Here is an 18031-nt window from a genome sequence, read left to right on the forward strand (position 1 = left end):
TGTAATAAATATTAATCGCAAATATTATATAACCGCGTTTGCGTTCAAAAGTGGCTCGAACAGCAAAATTAAGCGATTAATTAAATGTGTAACCTCAGGCAATCAATATATATATATAAATATTAATATACAATGCAGGCAAACGTTTCACGGTGTGCGTATTTATTCCATGGATTAATTTCCCTTTTGAATAACAGTGTCAACAGAATACGAATATCCTATATGTCGGGATTTATCGTCACGAACAAATAGCAGAACAGTATACAGTAGAATCTGTTTTTTTGCGGTCCTTTTTTTTATGAGATTTTATTGTTGTGTGATTTTTTTTATGCGGTATATGAAATCCAACCAATTCCATGTTTAATTATTAATAGTAATTTAATTATTTATTTTATTTGGTTGCACTTTCTCATGTATTTCGTGAATCTTTGACGTATTTTCTAAGTGCGATTTTTTATCCAGGGACCGCATAATCCACCGCATAAAAAAGTTTCTGTAACGTATTATACAAAGTTATTGTATAAGTTATATGTAAGAATTTATGAAAATTTCGAATATCTACCGCACAAAAACAGGTTTTACTGTACCTATTTACGAATCCATATTGTTTTTTTGTATTATTATAATTGTTTTATTTCATCCACTTGTGCGTCTATAAAGTAATTTAAGCACGCCCGTAGATGCGCCACGTCCACGAAATTAATCTAATGGGATTTTATATTAAGTTTTCCGAGCTGTAAAACGTGTTTGCAGTCGAGTTAATTAGCTAAACTCCATCTCTCACATTCTCCCTGTTTAAAGAGATGATGTTCTGTACACAGTTTTTTTTTCTGGCTATTTTAATTAATACTCTTAGTCAATGTTTACGTGATGCAGAGAAGATTATTTTTTGTTATCTAATTAACAGGACAATCTAAAAAAATATTTACAGTGGAACTTCCCTTAACGAGTACCTCGCATAACGAGCAAAATAACTTGTACCAAAAATGGTTCGCAAATGGAACGTATATTACATTAGTTTATATGGGGAAAATTATTTCACTATACAAGTAAAAACCCGGATATTTTGGAAGAGATTATGCTCGTTAAGCGAGGTTCCACTGTACTGAAATCTCTGTTTCTTTAATGTAGTTTTTATGTTTTAGAAATACACCTATCACCCGATTTACGCGATAGATAGATTCCTGAGAAAAACGTGTAAATTGAAATTGTAACTTTAACATTTGAATCATTTTGTACAAAATTGGTTACCAAATTTTCTTCCAAATTCGAGCCCTTCGTGGATGATTTTTGCTGATTCAAATTCTTCTTCAACAGGATCATTGTCATAATCACTAGTTTTATCAACCATGACTTAATTTTTTATCAGCAACTAGTTCTAAGCAACATCTTTAGTAAAATTGTCAAAAATTTCTCCAATCAATGAATGAGAAATCGTGTAAAAAAGAGTACCGTGTAAAACAAGGGGGAGTTTATTTTCAACATTTATTTATAATTTTTTTAAACTGTGTAAAAGCGAAAACGTGTAAATAAAAAGTATCGTGCAAAAGCGAAAACGTGTAAAATAAAGAACCGTGTAAAATGAGGGATATGTTATTTTCAACATTTATTAATTTAAAATTTTTAAACCGTGTAAAAGCGAAAACGTGTAAAGAAAGTACCGTGTATAACGAGGGATAGGTATACTTAAAGATATATATTTTTAAATAAAAAATTAGCACTAAAATATTCATGGAATTAGCTGAAATATTTCGTTTCAATTGATGAAAATTGTTACTTTAATTATCAGTTGAATCAAGTAAATACAAATCAAACGATTCATTACATTTAATTTAATTAAAAAAAGTAGTAAAATCTCGTCTTGCTTAACGCTGATTTGATATAACGCGGACTACTTGAAGCCTATAAAAAACATTAAATTTACCTATTTAGCAAAATAAACATATGTTTTTAAGAATTAGTACACACAATTATGTTTCCCTTTATACAGTGAAGTCTATTTAGTTCTTCGATTAGTCCGGTTTCAAACAGTATAATATTCAACGGAACCCGTATAAAACGCTCTCATGTTTTTAAAATTCACATTCATTTTGTGGCACAATTCAAGTATAAAAATCTACAACTGTATAAGATGTATCCAGTTTATATTAAATTTTGGGATATCTATAAATTTATAAAATATATAAAAAAATATGTAAAATATTAGAGAACAAAACTATATGAAACATAACTAAATTAATATTAGCTATTACTATATTTTGTTGGAACGTTGAGTAGTTGTTTCAAAGCTTGTGGAAGTTATGGTTAGGGTTTCCTTGGGTCACCAGAATCCTTTATCAACTCGGAATAAATAGAATGGTATAATACAACTGCGAAGAAGTCTTAAGTATAAAGTTATAGTAATATACGTTGTATTATCACCGAGATTATATAATGTATATATATTAAATCGGATTAATAATAGATTAGTAACATATTCATACAATGTATATAATATGCAATGATGTAATTTATTATATTAATTGATTACTAAAATTTAATCCAATTTTGTTAATTAATCCAATTAATATATTCAATTCAATTTAAAAAAATTCTTTATACATGAAATAAAAAATATATTCTATATAATAAATGAATACAAAGGTTTGCTGAATTTGATTTATATTTTCAAATTAAACAGTTTGTATGATTTTCGAAAACAATGTTTGCTAAAATTACTTAATAGGAAACCTTTCACATATACAACGAAATATACTTTGTTGTTTCTTGTTAAAGTAAACAAATCTCGTGTGGAGGATTTTGCATTATCCGGATTATCCTACCCTGAAAATCTTGTACTCCAAAATTTCACATAATGGTGCGCACACTTTCTCCGTGACATAATGAGGTTTTCTTGTATGTTGGAAATATATTTTGTAGAAACCTATTTTATTGACATTTTTATATAAAAGGTAGATATTTTATATACAAAAATTAATTATTAAGTTAGACAAGAAATGTAATGTATAAAACTGTATGGTGGCTTGATTTTAATGAAAATGATTGCAAGGATAAGTAAAATTTAATAAATTGTACAGAAAACAGAGAAGAAATTGGCTAAAGTATTAAATAATTAATTAATTATGAGAAAAACCGCCTAACAATATCCATCAGTATATAACAGGAGTAGGTAAATGCGGCTCTTCATTGAGCTAAGTGCGGCTCCCATTGAAAATTTAAATCCGTGTTTTTAATACTATGTGCCATGTTGTGGCTCTTTAATCTATGAAAAACCGGAATGCGGCTCTCATTGACCTTCATGCGTGCCCATTAGGGTTTATCAGTTTTTAAAACCCGGTTTATGGAAACCGGTTTTTTTTTAAGAAATTTATATAATTTGAAAACCGTTATTTTCAACTAAAAAACGGTTTTTGAATCTATTTATTTGATTAAAAACATAAACAATTCAACACAATACTTCTCAGACAATATTTATTGTGAATTACTAAGTTTCATGAAATAAACGGAAAATCGGGAAAGAACAATATCTTTCAAAAATGCTATGAAATAATCTATTCATAAATATCTTCAATATTCTAAAGAATTGACATTAGGTGAAAAAATTTAAAAAAAAAATTATAAGCAAGACAAGATTTGTAGATATTCTTTCCTTTTAGACATCATTTTATGAGAAAAAGAAGGATAAATTATTTTATGTAATATTATCGATCCTTTAATTTTTATTTTGTGAGATAAAGAAAATATCTTTTAGAAATCATTTCTCTTTATATTTTTTTTTGCCAAAATTTGAAAACCGATTGGTTTTTGTATAAACCCCAGTGTATATAAGGTCATATCATATAAAATCTATTCATAAAAGCATTGTTCAATGTATTTTTTATATAAATAAGTAATTGATCTATCAAAAATATGCAGTTATAAATTTCTAATATGAAAAAAATATTATCTTTAGATTTGTTCAAGCATAAACATTTATGTTTGTTTATTGTTTGTATAGCTTCTATTTTTCAATTAAATTGCATGATCGTTGGACCATGAACCTGTTCGTATTTGTTTCTGGATGTAATCCTCCCAGTAAGCGCATTTTATTTACTATTCCGATTTGGTGTTACGTCCGCTCGACACTTACTAATCGCCGCCCCAAAAAAAAATCAATTTCTCATGTAAACCCGCAATAATCCGACTTCGCTTTCCGTGTAGCAAATGCAGATTACATGATGCATGCTACCAAAAACAAATATAACTGCGACACAAAAAATACACAATGTTTGTATTTGCATTCATGATTCTATTTTTTTTGTATATAGATTCATAAAAAAGGAAAGTTTATACTAAAATATTTAGTAGTGATTTCTTTATTTATAAATCTTATTTTGTAATGAAAATATAAAATATGATTGAAAAGTCTAATATCTAAGTTCTCATAGTTAAATTTATAGTTTGGTTTAAATTTAATTAATTTTTGAATAACTTTATAAATTATTTCTGATGTTTGAAGTTTTCTTCTCCTATTTTTGCCCATATATTATAATAAATGATTATATTTTCGAAGAGATAAAATCTATACTTTATCCAATTATTAATGAAACACCATTATAATTAGTTTAATTACTGTACTATATGTAAATTGATAAATTAATAGAATATCGCTGAATTTGATGAAAATTTACAGCGAGTAAAAGTAATTAAAATTAATGTTATCCATTTACAGATTTATGTCCATTATAAAAAAAACACGTTCAAATGGCAAACAAATTGAATGAAAATTTATATAATTTAACATAACTGCACTAATAAAACGGGAGAAAAAAATACGGTCACGTTTAATTAGTTTGCATTAGCTTTTATTTCCGAGTCGCGAAAAGACCTGCATTTTCCCTCAATGCATGATGCAATTTAATACTTTTTTTGTCTATCTTTTCTGTTTTCATCGCACAATGCAAAGATTAATGTGCGGACGAACGAGGAAAACTTTGGAAAACTCCGACCGTGTAATAACAATCATAAAGTGAGGACGAACCGCGTAACAGCTCTAATTACGAAGCCGCAACAAAAGGTCCTTATTGAAATTGTTTTCAGGGATACTGGAAAAGTTTTACGGATTTTGGAAAATCTCCCTTTTCAATTTTCGCATTATATAATAATAATTCTGATTCATGTAATAAAATTTTAGAATTTTGCTCTCATTCAATTTTCATGTAATGCTTCAATTTATTATATAATTATACAATATTGGATTATTTTGTGTAATAAAAGTTAGATTTGGTAAAATTTATAATTAATTTTGAAAGTAAGTGGTTGCGCCGGGCAAAATAATACAATTTTCAGCAAAATCTAAAGATTATTCAATTTTATACAGAAATTCCTCTCATAGTGCGGTTTCGATAAGTTTGTATTCACTATAGTCCGATTAAATATTAAATCAATAAACTTTTTTCCATTATACAGTCACGTTTTAAAGTTCTGGATTAGTCCGGTTTCAAATAATCCGGAACAATGTGAGGTATTGCTGTATTTCATTGTAGTGAAACTTTCATTGTCGATCTCAAAGGTTGTTCGAAAAACGATTTTGTTCGATAACCAAAACCAATATAATATATTTTTTATTGACGAATTGATTTTCTATACAGAAACTCCTGAGTTTTTTTAATTACATAAAATTAATTTGTTAATTAACGTGTTCATTAGTTTACATAACAAATTTCATAGTAGCATTAATATCTGTTATTCTTTGGATATTTTTTGTTTAAATATATATATAGTATTAAGGCTTGTTACTTCAGATAATAATCTCCTTTCTACTCTATCTTTATCCTTGGTTATCCTTTAATAACACCGTTGTTGGCGTTTTTATTTTATCATAAACTAAATATATTACACTTACTTTTCGAAGCGTATAGCAAACAACTTTGCAGATGAATTTAGTCTAGCAAAATGTTTTCTTTTGCGCACGTCGTCCAATTAACTAATCGCACAAAAAAAATGTAACGGATGTCAGTGACAATTTTGTATGTGGTCAAAGGTTGAAAATGTACTTTCAACATAATTATCGGACGGCTGCAAACGCGCCAATTACATTTGCGATTTCGTGCCTCGCATTGTCCAAAATGGGACAATACAATTTGTCAATTGCAAATCGAAATTCGCAGTTCGATGACAAATAAAAAAAAATCGTGAATGTAGAGCACAACAAATCCGGTTAGCTCGATGCAAAAATGAAATACTGAATGAAATCCCAATAGTTGGAAATTGAATTAGCCTGTAAACGAGTGTTTATGACTTTAATCAAATTGTTAAAACGATATAAAAAAAAAATGTATGTGGTACGTGTTTATACTATTGTAGGTATTAAATAAATACTGATTCTGTCAATTAAAGAACGAACAAACAATTTATTGATTTTATTTCGATAAAATAAAAAATAAAAATGTATTTCTACGTTATAATAACTATAACACCATAATAACTATGTTTATTGCAACACATTATAAAAAGATATAAGCAGTAATAAAATTCGACAAATATTTTTTTTAAATATTATCTATATATTAAAGGTTAAAGATTTAATATTAAAATAAAATTCCCGGGAAATATTTAAAAACTTTCGGGAATAGCACTCACTATGCGATCAATTTTCCGATTTATTTTTGTTTCCGGAGAACGAGAAATATAAAATTTATTTCCCGGGATATCTCGAAAAATTTTAAACAGTTAAATTAAGTAACATTTCAATTAAAATATAAACTAAACTTGCTATTGAATAGAATGTGATCTGCTCGAAAAGAAAAATATTTGTATAATATTCAAATATTATATTATTTTTATAATTTGCAAGGAAAAACTACTATTAATTAAATTTCTAAAGTTCCTATCCTTTAAAATCTCTTCGTAAATGTCGGAATCGTTTCCTGAACGTTCGGACAGGGAATGTTCAGCTTTCAGCATTCCCATGAAAATCAAATATTTTAGTAATCCTCTCTATTATCCTCGAACTATTAAATATTATTACTGTATTTCAAGAAAAAAAGATAGTTGACACAACATTATTTCAACTTACTTTCAATTAATTTCTAAATTGTTACAAAATATTTGCAACTTTCAGATTTATAAACGTTAACATTATGATAAAACTTAATACTAATTTTGTTGCTTATTCATTAGTTACGCATATTTATTTAATAAATTAATATAATAAATGTAAAAATAATGATAATATTGATTTTTGTATTTCATTTTTCTTTATTGTTATTCTGTTTCATGTATTGATTTATAATTCTTCTTCCAGTTTATTGGATTTACTGCAATAAATCTAAATTTTATAGAACGTTTAACATTTTAGGAAATTGGTGTAGTAAACCTGGAAAACATTTTTTTTTTCGATTTTTCCTTGTTGTTCTGCTTCATGTATTTATTTTTCATTTCCGTTCCGTTTTTTTGTCAGAATTACAGAGATAGATGCAAATTTTCTAATACTTTTCATCCTTTCGAAACAACATTCGTTTTTTGAAAATTGCTATGAAACCTGGAAAACATTTGCTTTCGATTTTTTCCTTGTTGTTGTTCTGCTTCATGTATTTATTTTTCGTTTTCGTTCCGTTTTGTCGGCATTCCTTGCGATAGATCAAAGCGGGTCAAGAACGCCCACTCGACGGGGCGCCCTTTTAAACGCCGCGGGGGCACTTGTTTTCCACAGATTCCATAACCGTGTTTCTAATCAATTATCATTAATCCCTGGCTGCGTCTCGCAATAAAAATCGCAATAAAATGGTGAAAGGGAAAGCGTATACAAGTTTCACAGGAAGATGAAAAAAAAATTTCTTGAAATCCTGCGCACACATAAATTCATATTTATACATACATACGTCTATGCATGCATTGTTCCATGGCCAGAGCTTTATCTGCGAACCATTTCAATAGGGAAAACTGGGTCGAAGTGTGGAGCCCATTGTGGAACTTGTTGCGTTCCTCCCAGCGATTAAATGCTTTTATCCAATACAATTGAAAATTATTCATCGTTCATATTTTTGATGTTGATATCTTTAGTCTTCTATCTTCACAGGCTGAATAATAAATTGCATCACATTTGTTTTTAGTAAAGAAAACTAATTAAAAACTCATATTTTCTTTATATTATTTTGTTCAATTCCATTTATTTAATACGTATTTATTTAATAATATTTAAATGTTTAAAGCTTTGTACATGACAATAAATAATCTTTTTATTTTTCGGAAGTCAATTCTATTTTTTTTTTGTTATTTTATTCAGTAAAATTTTAATTTAACCAAAAGTATTATTATTTATGACTTAACTTTTTCATCTTTAATGCCAGAATCATAAATTTTGAAGTTCATATATTTATTAGCAAACATATGTAACAATTTTTTTATTCATTTATTTCCATTTTCTAATTTTTAATTATCTTTAAAGATTTTAAGTATAATTAAAGACTTTGTTTATTGTAAATGAAAGGTATTCATTTTTTTCCTTATTTTATTAAACTCATATACAAAAAATGCATTTTATAAATAAATTTCAGAAAATATATCAAAACTATTTTTTTAAGTACATTTATCACTCGTTTTAAACGTTTTCACTTTTACACGGTTTAATTATTATTGTTTTAATTGATTTAAAATAATCTGTGTATGATCAAAAGTATTTATTGTGATTTAATATTTTTGTTTGATTTATTTTACCTGAAAATAAATGATAAAAACAAGGAAATTATGTAAAATTGTGTAATTCAAAAAGTTACAATTTTGATTTACATGTAATTCGGGGGATAGTTGTATATTATTTGTTTTCTTTAAGAAATTAAACACGTATATTTAATATAATTAAAATATTTACAACGTTTTTTGATGTACATAAAAAAAATTCTAAAGAAATTCCATATTTTTACAGTTAATTTATGTTTTCCTCTAAGCGATTAAATGGAAATTGAATTGAAAATTATTCATTTTTCTTTTGTGTTTATTCTCTTACCTTCAAAGACCAGATAAATTACATTTTTATGTACATTTTAAAATCTAATTACAAACTCATTATTATTATTTAGTTAGATTCCATTTCAGAAATAAATATTATATTTATAAAAAATAGCACTTTGTAGATAGAAATACCATAAACTAACAACTAAAAGTTATTTTTTCTTCTATTCAATTGTATCATTGAAGTATGGTCATTAGATAAATCTACAATATTTTTAATTTCATCTTCAGTGAGAATTAGAGCTTATTGAAAAAAATTACATAATTATATGATTATATGAAATTAGAGTGAAAAATTTAGCTGAAAATGTAGCCAAATTTATTTATAATCAATTATTTTAATTTTGGAGAAGATGAAAATTCTGGAATATCTTTATTCATATTCAAATAATAATTATATATTAAATATTAGTTTTTGATTGATCGAAATAAAACAATGGAAATTAGTTAAATATATATTTTTTAATAACTGTTTTATAATATTTAAGGACTATTTTTCAATGACAAAAAAGATCATAAATGGAGGTTAAAAAATTTAATTAAATTGTTAGTTACAAACCGAAGAAAATTCCCTAAAATATTGATTTTTTTTATACCTATTGTAAATAAATATTAGTACTTTGAATTTTATAACTCTAAAATTATAATTAAGAAACTCCAGAATGTTCATTAATTGTTTTGTTTCCTCCTAGGAAACCAATATTTAAGTTTGTTAAATATCTATTTATTTAAAATGTATACTTGAAATAATTGTCAGTTAACACAGAAATACTGTACATTTAAATATTAATATACTGTTATATTTAAATTATATATTCGTTTTAAAATAACTTACATTTTGGCCAATTATGCAAGATGCAATTAATTCATGTTATTTTGAATGTAAACGGTTGCTAATTGCATTTACTTAATGTATTATAATCGGTTCGTCGGCTAATGTAATTACGTTGCAGTTAATGCATTAATTCAACTAAAGTTTATCCTCTTCGTTTAACTGTCGCGTTTATTCAACCAATTACCTCTGCTTATTTTAGTCCAACAGTTGTGCTTTTTTGACGTTCTTCTTTGCGTTCGTAATCTATGGGGAGGGTTTAGATTAACGATGACCGAATCGTTGTCTCTAGATTTGCTGACGAGGCTTACGAAAGCAATCAACGTGAACAAAAGTGCTAGCATCTAATTTAGAAGACAAAAAATATATTGTATATACCTGAGTTTATATAAAAACGACAAGATGAAGGTATTTAAAATTAAAGTTAAGATGAGATTTCACATTTAGTAAATAAAAAAATAGTTTGAACACTTATATTTTTTATAATTAAACAAAATTAACTAAATCGAAATTAATTTAATTTAATTTAATATCAATTTTAAAACTTTCTTAATTAATTATTGAAAATTATTTGAATTCTGTTTATTGGAACCTCGCTTAATGAGCATAAACCGTTTCAAAATTTCCGGATTTTTACTCGTATAGTGAAACAATTTTCCCCATATAAACTAATGTAATATACGATAATGCGTTCCATTTTGTGAGTCATTTTTCTTACAATTTATTTTGCTCGTTAAGCGAAATGCTCGTTTTGCGAGGTGCTCGTTAAGCGAGGTTCAACTGTATTTAAATAATGATTTATGTGTTGTTTTTCTTGATTATCAATCTTCGAAATGAAACATTGTTGTTGTATCGTTGAACCTTCTTAAGTACCTTTTAGCTTTATGTATCCAGTAAATAACGGGAATCACGTAATAAAGATATCTTAAACCCCCTGGGGCTCATCGATTTCAGCATGGTAATAGTTTTGTATGTAAATATTAGCGGTGCAATGTTCGAGCGCTGAGTGCTGCTTTGAATATCACTGCATCACTTTGCAATCCTTATTTAGTTATTTCCTAATGCTTTAGCACTACTCTAATACAATACTTTTCAAAATTTCCCCCAAAAAATATGTTATCCTATATTTTTCTAAATAATACATCTTTTTGAGAGAGAGAGACCATTAGTAAAAAAGAAGTAAATTGTATAATGTAATTTTTATACAGAGAGAAAAAATATGATAAAGTTATGTATTATTTCAAAAAAGAAGTATAGAGTAATACCTCGCACAGTGCGGTCTCGATCAGATTATATTCCGATTTGAAAATTTCAAAACAAAGTAAATATTTATTAAGCAAAATATATTCGAAAAAAATATACACAAAGTCTGTTTGTTTCTATGTGGACTTAAAGTTCTTGAAAATTCCGGTTTTAAATAATTGCGGGATATTGGGATAATCGATTGTCCGCACTATGCGAGGTCTTGCTATAATTATTTTAATAAATAATGTTTGTAAATTAGTATTTTTTTTATACCTGTATAATTTTATTCACAATTTGTTCATCAATGTGAACATTGAGTAAATTTAAGATCGCGGTTGACATTAAATGGATAATCATGGATAGTTACCATTATGATGATTTGATTTCTTAATTTGTTGGTTGGCTGTCGTCTTGTAAGTTAACTTCAGTAGTATATTGATGCTCTGCGATTCAACTATTTCCCTTGACTGTGAATCTGCTGCTATCCTAAACACTGTCATTGTCAATCGACTTGGATGAAGGTCCATATGCTGAACCTCATTCATTTGAATTTCCATCTATGATAACGATGGCCCTATTGCTGCACGCACCAAAAGGGCTCACAAAGGGCCTGGCTTGACCATGGGTAGGGCGAATTAACCATTCGGCTATTAGTCGCCCTAAATTAGTATTTGTAATTCATATTATTTTAAAAAGTTATAATTACGACAAAATCATATTTTTCTCATATAGAAACAAAAATGAAACAAAAAAGTTTGATATCAATAATTTTATAAAGTGTATTTTAATAGGACATAGGTCTACTTTTTTTTAACAATTCTTGTATTTTTACTGAAATCTTACTAATATTAACGTTAAAACAATTTAAACAATTATTTATAGTTTCATCATCTTCTGAAATACAAGTTGATAAAATTTAATCAAATAATGTTTACATACGTTTTAATATCATAATTTGAAGAAATAAAAAGCTTTAAGAAAATATTGAAGTTTACTTTATAAATATTTCACATTTTAACAATCCATGTATTTTTTATGAAATATAAAGTATAATTCTTTAAATAATTTATATTTTTTGCACAAAAATGCTTCAAAATTTATTTAAAATTTTGTGTTTATAACTTTAAATTTATTATTTTTGTATTTATTTTGTATTAATTTTGAACTTATGTTATCTCCCAATAAATTAAACTTAAATTTAATGAAATAATCAATGTTAAAAGTTTTATGTAAATTTACACATAAAAATAAATATACTTCAAATTTTATAAGTTTTCGAAAGGAAATAACCAGTTTCCTTTTTAATTTTTAATTTAATTTTAATTTTTATATTTGTATCTATTTTGTATTAACTTTAATTTACGTTATCTCAAAAAATAAAATCGATTTTAAAGGATTGATCCTATTTTCATTCCAATTTAAATAAAAACAATAACGAACGGACAAATAATTTCTCAACGAAAGGTAGACTAGCCTCAAGCGTTCGAAGCGCTCGTCCTTTCCATTCCATTCCTTTCCATATAGATTTATCGCTGTTCCTTGCCCACAAAAAACGAAAACACAAAATATTTTATTCACCTTTTTTTTATTTGCCTTTGATTTTCTTGTTGTTATTTTTCGGCTGCCGTTGTTAATTTGCAAATCTAATTAGCTAATTTTTAATTACAAATGTGGTAATGATTGCGGAAGTTTCGTCGATTTAATTATAACTTTTATACCGTTGCGTGACCTATTTTAATTACTTTTAATACTGGAAAATCCTAATCGCGCGCACACAGTACAATTAATTACGCGCAGTGCTAATTTAATTTATTTTGAAAAAATTATATGAAAATGCGTACGAATTTCAATTTTCACGTTATTGTTCATACCGGATTTTGGTTGTGCGAATGCGAAGTATTGTCTGGAAACGTGTGAAATTTCAATTAAAATTTTGTGCTTTGAAAATATTCCGTTTTAATTACGCACTTTTTTTTAAACATAACACAAATAATACCAGATGTTTGTATGTTTTGCATATTGTAATATTTTATTCATAGTTACAGTAAAATGTTTAAAAGATAACTTGAGTTGAAAATAGTTTGTTTTATAAAGATTTATAGAATTTAATCAAAATTTAAACTTTAAAACTAACAAATTTGAAGGATAAGAAGTATCACGTTTCAATGATTAATTATAAAACTAAGAAAATACCATTTTTTGTATGTTTGTAATATCATTATCTCGTATAGTGTGGTTTCGATTAGTCCGGATTTACTATAGAAAGTTTTAGGCAGGAAATTACCGTACAAATTAAATTTCAATTGATAAAAGAACATTAAATTTTAAAAAAATAGTACACAAAATTATCGTTTATTGATAAATCATGTTTTTTGTGATGCTTATTGCTATGAGCATTTTAAGTCTTTGATTAGTCAGGTTTCAAACAGTCCGAGATATTGGAACCGATTACCCGGACTATACGAGGTAGGCTGTATTTGCACATAAGAGTTACTTGAATAACTATATAAATATTTGTTTATATAATTATAATATTTAATTTATAAAATTGCGAATGTATTGAACAATTTTACCAATTTTAGATGAACATTTTCAATCACTAATCACTAATGTTAATTCGGTTCTTACAATAAAATAAATGTATAATAATAGCAATATCTCGCATAGTACGGTTTCGAATAGTCTGAATGTTCTAAGAGAGTTTCAGACCGGTTATTAAAAACAAATTAAATTTGAATTGATAAAAGAAAAAGAAAATTGTTTTTTTTATACATAAATCATGTTTTTTGTGATGTTTATTTCGATTAGTCCGGTTTCAAACAGTCCGGGATATTGAAACCGATTACCCGGTCTATACGAGGTAGGCTGTATTTGCACATAAGAATTACTTGATTTACTAGATAAATATTTGTTAACATAATTATAATATTTCTTACAAAATTTATAAAAATTACAAAAGTTTTACAAAATAAAATGTTTTAAAAAATAACTTTGTTAAAAATAGTTTTTCATAAAAATCTATAGAATTTAATCAAAATTTATTTGATTTAATATTTAATTTAAACTTTAAAACTAAAGACTTGAATAATAAGAAGTATTACGTTTAAATTAATAATTATAAAACACTAAGAAAATACTATTTCTTGTATGTTTTCTTTGTATTGCGATATATTGGAGTATTTTAACAAATTTAGATGAAAAATAGCAATATCTCGCATAGTGCGATTTCGATTAGTCCGGATTAACTACAGAAAGTTTCAAACCGGAAATTACAAAACAAATTAAATAAAAGAAAATTGTTATTTATACTCGGTTATCTCGATATCTTCGGTTTCAAACAGTCCGAGATATTGGAACCGATTACGGACTATGCTAGTTATGTTGCATTTGCACATAAGAATTACGTGAATCACAAGAAAAATATTTTTTTACCTAATTATAATATTTATTACAATTATATAATAGTAATTATTATTGCAACGGTTGCATTTAATGACAATTATAAATCAAAGTTTTTCTGATTTGTTTAAAGTTTGTATTGATTTATGAATGAAATTGAATAGTATGAAATCTAAGATCTAGTGGTTATAGTAAAAAAATGGCTAATATTGGATATATGCGTTACGTAACAATTGAATAACAAAATAAGGAATCAGGTTGAAAATATATTGATGCGAAATAGCGGATGTAAATATTCTACGATTTATATGGAACTCGCATCGAATATTAAAATATTTGCAATTTCGTTTGAAAGTATTTGATTGTAAATTTATATGGATATGCAGGAAGATGTGAAGATACCAATATCAATCGAATACACCGAAACATCCTAAATAAACATCGGTACATTTCCGCACTGTTTACTGAATACCAAAGAAAAATGTTTCCATTATTTTCCCCATTCAATTCTGATTTAACAACCTGTTTCCACAGTATACAGTAATTTAAATTGAATTGAATGTGTGACAGATAATTGAGCTTATCTTACACATAATCATTATTCAATATTTGCATTAAACAATATACATTTTAAGCAATTTTTACAACGACAATACTTTATATAGTGCTGTTTAGATTAAGGCGGATTTGTTTTAAAAATTTCAAAATAAACTAAGTTTTATTCGACAAAAATAAAAAGTTATTTTAATAAATTAGTACACAATTATGATCTTTTTTTACTCTACTTTTCGTGATGTTTATTTTTATGCAATTTTAAAGTATTCGATGTTAGTTAGTGATGTTCTAAACAGTGCGGAATCGATTAACCGTACTATACGTGGTTTGTTTTCACAATGAATACATGGGATAATTTGATTTTAGATTAAACGTTTATAGCCAATAACCAAATTGAGAACTATAAAATTTCATATAGTTTGTCGTCATCATCAATTTCAGTTATTTGTTTTAATAAATTCACAGAAAATATTTTTTTTATTTAAACCCAAGGTCCTTCAGTATCAATTTCCAACATAGCAATTAATAACGTAACATTATTAAAAAGTATATAAAACAGTTTTAATAATAGAAAAAGGGAAAATATTTCTTTTAATTTCTCTCAATAATTTTACTAAAATTTTAAAAAATAAAATATTTTTGAACTAATTGGAAGAAAATCTTTATATTTTTTATATTTATCGATGACTTAGTTATGAAAATATAACTATAAAATTCAGTATATTTTTTTGTTATATTTTTCTTAAACTTTTATAAGTTATTATGTCTATAATACATGAATTCATAACAGTTAAACTAACATTTTATATAAACTGAAAATACGAATATTTCCCAAATTATTTTCAATCTGTTTTTCAAGACACGTAACATTTCTTTGAAGTAAATTGTAAATAATTTCTTTGCTGGATATTCTTCCGTGTAGCTTCTTAGATAAAAATAAATTGCACAAAATTAATTTCAGTTGAAAATGACGTAAATGTCACAACAAAACTATTATATATTACCTAAACTTATATATCATGGATTTTCATATTTTGTTCTCTTTACAAAGTAATAACTGAATTTAAAAATATAATATTTTTTTTGTTATATTCTCTGGAAATTCGCAAATTTTCTCAAGAAATTAATAAAAATGTAAAGTTTAGACAAAAAAAAACATATTTGTAATCTTTCTCTTTATAATTTTGAATTGTCCAAATAAATGTACAAGTGTAGAGTTTCATTGAATTTTAATAATATTTATATATATAAATCGTATAAAACATATAATGAAAAATTTTCTTGTTCCATTTATATAAAATAACATTTTCATGAATGATAGAGATAAATCATTATTTGCAGCAAAATATGCAACGATTTTTGAATTATATAATTTTAATTCAATAAACAAGGAAATGTGATCTATTAAATATTATTTTTAATTAGCAATATTAATTAACATATAATTTTATCAAATTTACCTCTAAAAGTTATTAATTAATAATTTTAACACAATATTTACTGTGTTAAATAATTATTATAGGCAATTCTGTTTTATTTAATATAATGTATTAATTTGAAAACAAGGGAATTTATATAATTATATTATATAAATTCTCTTATAATTTATTAATTTCATAGAAGACGTAATATAATTCTTCAAAAACCACCAGAATCATAGAAAATACATATGGAAAATATTTTTTAATTAATAAATTTATCTGATTTACTTATAAATTATCATTGATTAATTTTATTCAATTTTAGTGAAATAATAAAAGTTGACACTATTAAATATTTACTTAATTACAATTAAAAATCAATTCAACGCATTTTGTTTCAAATTTATAAAATAATAATTGAATAATTATGTTTATTCTTAATACGTTTTAAAAATAGAAATCAATTTCAACAAGAGAAATTTCATGATAAAAAATTCCATTTATTAAACAATTGATTAAGAATATTCAATAATAAAACTTATGAAAAATGAAGTATAAATAAAGATATGTAATAATTTAAAATAAATTTGCATATACAAATAAAATATGTAAAATTTGTACGTAACTTCTTTTCTTTAAGAATTTTAATAATGAATTAAGAGAATTTTCTTCAAGTTGTAGTTGGGTCAAATTTATTAATATAAATACAGAAAAAAATATTTATCCGTCACCGAAAACGAATTTACTTTAAAAGAGAATAATATTAAAAATAAAATGAATTTTAATAATTGAAAAAGAAAATTTTAGTATTAATTTAATAAATAAGAGAGTTGGTGAATTGAAAAATTGTTGACTTGATTTGAAGTATAAACTTTGTTATAATTGTAATTAATTTTATAAAATAAGTAGATTTTTTTACTATAAAATGTGTGGAAAATGTTGGATATTTCTATTAGATTTAAGATTTAGAGTTGGGTTAAAATAAATGGAAGAAAGATTTTGACTTACTGCTCGGTGGTTGGAGGTTGTAGGATCGGAGGTCCTTCGGTCTTTGCAGTGGAGGTGCGGAGCCGGTAGTGGAAACGCAGAGTTAGCACGCTGAGGTCCTGTTCATCTTTTATATACTGGAAACGGCGTCGACGTCGCGACGCTAACTCCGCCTCATCACCAATAGCCACGCACTCGCTCACACACACGTACGCAAATATGCACACGGACGGTGACAGATAGATGCAGAGAGGGTGAAATACGCACATGCAATCACACAGAGAAAGGAAAAAAACGCGTGGGGGACAAAAAACACTAAAATTTCCGTATATCAACAAATTCGTAATTTATTTCGAACCACGATGTCCCAGTGGCTTATCTAATTAATTACACGCTAATCGTTTATAACTGCACCCACGAGTGGATACAGGCTGATAAGCCGAAAAATCACTATTTACAAGTGGGATTATAGTTTCATTTCTGTGTACTCCAGTGATCAACGGCCGTGCCGGGATTAGACAGATACATAAGTTTTTCGATTTGCAAAAACGGAAAACAAAACGAGCAAACAGAAACACACAAAAAAACAAAAAAAAAGTTT

At 26.1% G+C, this 18031-nt stretch overlaps 1 protein-coding gene across 1 annotated transcript in view; it reads right to left on the reverse strand.

The window, feature by feature from the left end:
• The window catches only part of LOC108568868 (diuretic hormone class 2), a 61647-nt gene extending 44085 nt beyond the window's left edge, over positions 1–17562 (reverse strand). The window contains exon 1 of the mRNA XM_017930214.1: positions 17452–17562. The gene's annotated coding sequence lies outside the window, so the exon portion shown is untranslated. The remainder of the gene's footprint in view (positions 1–17451) is intronic.
• Positions 17563–18031: the final 469 nt, after the last annotated feature.

Source organism: Nicrophorus vespilloides, unplaced genomic scaffold (assembly GCF_001412225.1).
Source record: "Nicrophorus vespilloides isolate i.1.1-1 unplaced genomic scaffold, Nicve_v1.0, whole genome shotgun sequence".
Lineage (NCBI taxonomy): Eukaryota > Metazoa > Arthropoda > Insecta > Coleoptera > Silphidae > Nicrophorus > Nicrophorus vespilloides.